This window comes from Myxocyprinus asiaticus, chromosome 33, assembly GCF_019703515.2.
Source record: "Myxocyprinus asiaticus isolate MX2 ecotype Aquarium Trade chromosome 33, UBuf_Myxa_2, whole genome shotgun sequence".
Taxonomy (NCBI): Eukaryota; Metazoa; Chordata; class Actinopteri; order Cypriniformes; family Catostomidae; genus Myxocyprinus; species Myxocyprinus asiaticus.
In genome coordinates this window covers 17,503,054-17,509,053 of record NC_059376.1, presented here as the reverse complement: position 1 = coordinate 17,509,053, position 6,000 = coordinate 17,503,054, and positions in this window count along the sequence as shown.

Below are 6,000 nucleotides of genomic sequence, written 5' to 3'. Positions count from 1 at the left end.
CAGATTTGTTTCACTACCTTGGGGTGAAGTTTCCATTCTCCTGTCGGAAATTTCTGTCTGGACAGTAAATCCACTTCCACATTCAGGCATCCAGGGATATATACTGCTTTGAGTGACAGGAGCTTGTCCTGGGCCCAAAGAAAAATCTGCCACGCTAGTCTGTTTAGCTGGCACAACTGCAGACCTCCTTGCTGATTTATGTAAGAGACTGCTGCTATGTTGTCCACCCACACCAGGACATGGCAGCCTCTCAGATGCTGGAGGAAGTACTTCAGGGCCAGAAATACAGCCATTAATTCAAGACAGTTGATGTGCCAATCGAGCTGATGACCCTCCCATTCCCCTTGAGTTGGACGACCACTTAAGACTGCTCCGCAGCCCAAAAGGGAGGCGTCTGTCATTAGCAATCTGCGACGGCAAGATGCACCTAGAGTGGGACCCAAGGCAAGGAACCGGGGTCTGAGCCACATAGAGATGGTATGTAGCTCGCAGCGCGTAACCCTTATCTGCCTTCGAGGATTGGCCCTTGGATGAAATCCCCTGGCTTTGAGCCACAACTGAAATGGTCTCATATGCAAAAGGCCCATAGGGATCACAGAGGATGCAGATGCCATGAGACCTAACATCCGTTGATACTGAAGAACAGTATGATCTTGGCCTAGCCTGACTTTGCTTAGGGTATTCTGAATGGTCTCGATTCGAGGGGGGGACAGCTGTGCCCGCATCGTGATCGAATTCCATACGATCCCTAAATATGTCGTTCTCTGGGCAGGAGAAAGAATGCTTTTCTTGTCGTTGAGTCTTAACCCCAGAGAAACTAGATGAGCTAAGACGACATTTCTGTGCTGTAATGCCAGTTCTTGCGATTGTGCTAGTATCAGCCAGTTGTCTATGTAATTCAAAATGCGGATGCCCTGGAGTCGCAATGGAACCAGTGCTGCATCCATGCACTTTGTGTATGTGCGAGGTGATAAGGCTAGGCCAAATGGAAGAACCCGATATTGGTAAGCTTTGCCCCTGAAAGCAAACCTCAGGAACTTCCTGTGTTGTGGCAGTATTTCTATTTGAAAGTATATGTCCATGTGATCGATCGTGACTAACCAATCGCGATGTTGAATTTATGACATGATCGTCTTGATAGTTAGCATCTTGAATTCGAATGCCTTACTGAGCAGTTCAAGCCTCGAAGATCTAAAATCGGACACAATCCCCCATCCTTCTTAGGAGCCAGGAAGTATCTGCTGTAGTAACCTGACTCTCTCTCTGGAAGGGGAACATGTTCTATGACCAGAAGAGATTGCAGCTCTTGTGACAGTAGATGTGCTTGTTCCGGTTTCACGGTAGTGGGGACCACGCCGTTGAAACGCAGAGGACGGCGAATGAATTGAATTCTGTAGCCCTTTTCTACTGTCTTTAGGACCCACATAGAAATACCTGGCAGTAGCTTCCACGCTGCCAGGTTCTCTGAAATGGATACCAATTTTGATACTTCCTGTTGAGGGGATGTTGGATATTCTGTGTCCTGGGTGACAACAGGAAGCATCTGAACACTCAACATTTCGTTGGAAACCGCTGCCCCCCAAAACACCAGAGGCGATGGGGTTGGAGAGGTTTCGTGGGGGTGTTGGGAAGGAACGGGTAGATGTTTTGCGCACCCCGTCCCGAGGGGGGCTACCCCCACAATGCAAGGCGCATGACTGTCAGGACTTCTTCTTTTTGGAAATAATGGTCCTGAGGTTTTGCTTTGGAGGCTGCTGAGGGCGACGAGCCGGTCCCCAATCTTTACAAGGGGGAGCGCGACTCCCACACTTTGTTTTTGAGCCACCCTTCTAGAAGGACTGGGGCGAGGCTGGGTGGCCGGCAGCCCCTCACCCCTGAGTGTGGTGAGAAAGGAATTGTACAAAGGCTTCCTCATGTTTTTTCACCTCCCGAAACCTGGTGACAACTGTATTCACCGAATCACCAAACAGGCCAGAAGGTGAGACCGGGGCATCAAGTAGGAATACTCTGTCCTTATCCTTGATGCCTGTGAGGTTTAGCCACAGATGCCTCTCCATGCTGACCAAAGCAGCCATTGAACGGCTGATAGCGTGAGCCGTCTGCTTGGTTGCACGGAGAGATAAATCTGTGGCTCGACGAAGCTCTGAGAATTCTTCCTCGTCGATTGTACTACCCGCACTCAGGTCCTTCAACAGATCAGCCTGGTATGCCTGTAACACCGCCATGGTGTGTAGCGCAGCACCAGCCTGACCTGCTGCTTGATAAGCTTTCCCCACAAGCGTTGAGGTGGTTCTACATGGCTTTGTGAGGAGCGTTGGTCTTTTTAATGATGATGTCGAACCAGGCGAGAGATAGCCCGCGAGCGTGTCATCATGGTATACCCCTGTGCCTTAGCACCCACGATAGTCGAATATGTCGACGTCAAAGGCACAAAAATACGGGGAAGTATAAATTTTCCCCCATGAATGAGTCAACTCGTCATGGAGGTCTTCAAAGAAGGGGAGAGACTGATTTTGTGTTCCCTTCCCCTGGCCACCAGACAGAAATCTGTCTTCTAGTTTCGATCGTTTGGGGGTCTCTTGTTCACGTGGCCAGTCTAGCTGTAATCTGGCCACTGCACGAGTAACCACCTCGAGTAATTCCTCAACCACTATGTCATTACGTGAGGAATGTTCAGAGGTAGGCAACTCAAAGTCCGCAGACCCAAGAGATTCATCGTCCCCCTCGTGAACCGAAGAGGCGCCGGAGCGCACTTCGAGATCATGTGAGGGACAAACTGGATCTGGAGAGAGAGTGAGCGATAGGGATGGACCTGTCTCTCGCTCCTCAGCCAGATCCATACGCGAGCCCCACGATGGAATGGTGGGTGCTGGCTCTTGGAAGTAAGCGAGACGAGCGTGCAGGGTCTTCACTGTGAACAGCTCACAATGCTCACACTCGCCTCACTCCAACGCAAGAGCAGCGTCCTTTTCCCCCAAACAAACAAAACAAAACTGGTGTGTGTCCGATTTAGCCACAGGATTCATTTTTTCTTTCTTTTGCCTTTTCCACACTTGAATGACAGAGAAAGAGAAAGTTTTCTGCACACTGCCTGACAAATCTAACTCCTATCAGAAGAAAAATAGAGAGCTTGAGAAGCACAAACACATCACAGAGTGGTCTGAAGACAAAAGACCTGACGATGCACCTGTGGCACATCTATTTATAGACCCTGGTACTGGCGCATTCTGATGATGTCACCAACAGAGGCTATAAAGGTTCTAGTCAATTTCATTGAGGTGTTGCACACATATTCACAGCTGGTCACTCCTAAAGACATTCCCATAAGTGCTGAATCAAGCGCAGCATTAAGTGTAGCTTTTGACAGGGAACAGCAAATAAATGTTTAAGGTAAGTGTTCTCAGGCTTCGGACACCTCTCTATTAGAATTTTTACACATTTCTCATGAGCAAAAGCTTCAAGCTCATTGACATTCTTTGGTTTCTGTGCTGCTACTGCTTCCTTGAAATTTTAATGATGGACTGAAAGGGCCATCTAAGGACATTCCACGACCTATCCCTGAACCAGATTTTGGACAACTTGGATGTATCCTTGGTGTTATTGTCTTGCTCGAAAGTCCAGTGATCACTGAGCTTCAATTTACACACTGAAGGCATCACATTTTTCATGCCAAAATGGCCTGATACCTGAAAGAATCCATGGTGTCAGTCACATAGTCAGTATAGCCATTTCCTGCAGCCACAAAACACCCCCATAACAGGAATGACCCACCTCCATGCTTGACAGTGGGGATGGTGTCATTCTTGTCATCACCTTGTCATTTTACTCCAGATGTACTGCTGACCCATGGGTCTAAAACTCATTTTCAGTTTAGTGTCATACATCTATAAAACCTTCTTCCAGGACTCCACAGGTCTTTCCTACTTCTTTCCTATTACTTCTTGAATATTCAAGTCAACATTTCCCTTGGTGAAGCTTTGCTTTCTTCCACACCCCAATAAGGCTGCTGTTGTACCATATTTAAAAATTGTATGAATGGTGCTGCCAACTTTGTCTATTAGAAATTGAAGTGCCTTGGAAATGTACTTTTAGCCATGACCATTCTTGTGTAATGAAATAATCTCCCGTATTAGCTTTTGAGACAGCTTATTTTTAATTGCATTTTTTTGCATATAAATACATTTTTGCTTATAACACTAAACTTGAATTTTAAAACTTATATAAGTGCCATTGCAGACTGATGACTTAATTTTGATTTAAAACAATTACTTGTGTAACCTTACATATTTAAGAAACAGCTACATGCAATAGGGGTTGAATAATTATGACATGGTTGTATTTTTAAAAAATCCTGCTATTTACAAATATTAGGTTATATATTCACACTATGACTTTGAATGTGTCACTCAACTGATATAGATGTAAAGTTTAAAAATGAAAAGCTTACCTTTGTAAATCCTTACTGTCTTGAGGGGGTTGAATAATTTCGATTGCAACTGTGTGTGTATATATATATATACAGGTGCATCTCATTAAATTAGAATGTCGTGGAAAAGTTCATTTATTTCATTAATTCAACTCAAATTGTGAAACACGTGTATTAAATAAATTCAATGCACACAGACTGAAGTAGTTTAAGTCTTTGGTTCTTTTAATTGTGATGATTTTGCTCACATTTAACAAAAACCCACCAATTCACTATCTCAAAAAATTAGAATATTTTGACATGCCATCAGCTAATCAACTCAAAACACCTGCAAAGGTTTCCTGAGCCTTCAAAATTGTCTCTCAGTTTGGTTCACTAGGCTACACAATCATGGGGAAGACTGCTGATCTGACAGTTGTCCAGAAGACAATCATTGACACCCTTCACAAGGAGGGTAAGCCACAAACATTCATTGCCAAAGAAGCTGGCTGTTCACAGAGTGCTGTATCCAAGCATGTTAACAGAAAGTTGAGTGGAAGGAAAAAGTGTGGAATTAAAAGATGCACAACCAACTGAGAGAACCGCCGCCTTATGATTGTCAAGCAAAATCGATTCAAGAATTTGGGTGAACTTCACAAGGAATGGACTGAGGCTGGGGTCAAGGCATCAAGAGCCACCACACACAGACGTGTCAAGGAATTTGGCTACAGTTGTCATATTCCTCTTGTTAAGCCACTCCTGAACCACAGACAACGTCAGAGGCGTCTTACCTGGGCTAAGGAGAAGAAGAACTGGACTGTTGCCCAGTGGTCCAAAGTCTTCTTTTCAGATGAGAGCAAGTTTTGTATTTCATTTGGAAACCAAGGTCCTAGAGTCTGGAGGAAGGGTGGAGAAGCTCATGGCCCAAGTTGCTTGAAGTCCAGTGTTAAGTTTCCACAGTCTGTGATGATTTGGGGTGCAATGTCATCTGCTGGTGTTGGTCCATTGTGTTTTTTTAAAACCAAAGTCACTGCACCCATTTACCAAGAACTTTTGGAGCACTTCATGCTTCCTTCTGCTGACCAGCTTTTTAAAGATGCTGATTTCATTTTCCAGCAGGATTTGGCACCTGCCCACACTGCCAAAAGCACCAAAAGTTGGTTAAATGACCATGGTGTTGGTGTGCTTGACTGGCCAGCAAACTCACCAGACCTGAACCCCATAGAGAATCTATGGGGTACTGTCAAGAGGAAAATGAGAAACAAGAGACCAAAAAATGCAGATGAGCTGAAGGCCACTGTCAAAGAAACCTGGGCTTCCATACCACCTCAGCAGTGCCACAAACTGATCACCTCCATGCCACGCCGAATTGAGGCAGTAATTAAAGCAAAAGGAGCCCCTACCAAGTATTGAGTACATATACAGTAAATGAACATACTTTCCAGAAGGCCAACAATTCACTAAAAATGTTTTTTTTATTGGTCTTATGATGTATTCTAATTTTTTGAGATAGTGAATTGGTGGGTTTTTGTTAAATGTTTGCCAAAATCATCACAATTAAAAGAACCAAAGACTTAAACTACTTCAGTCTGTGT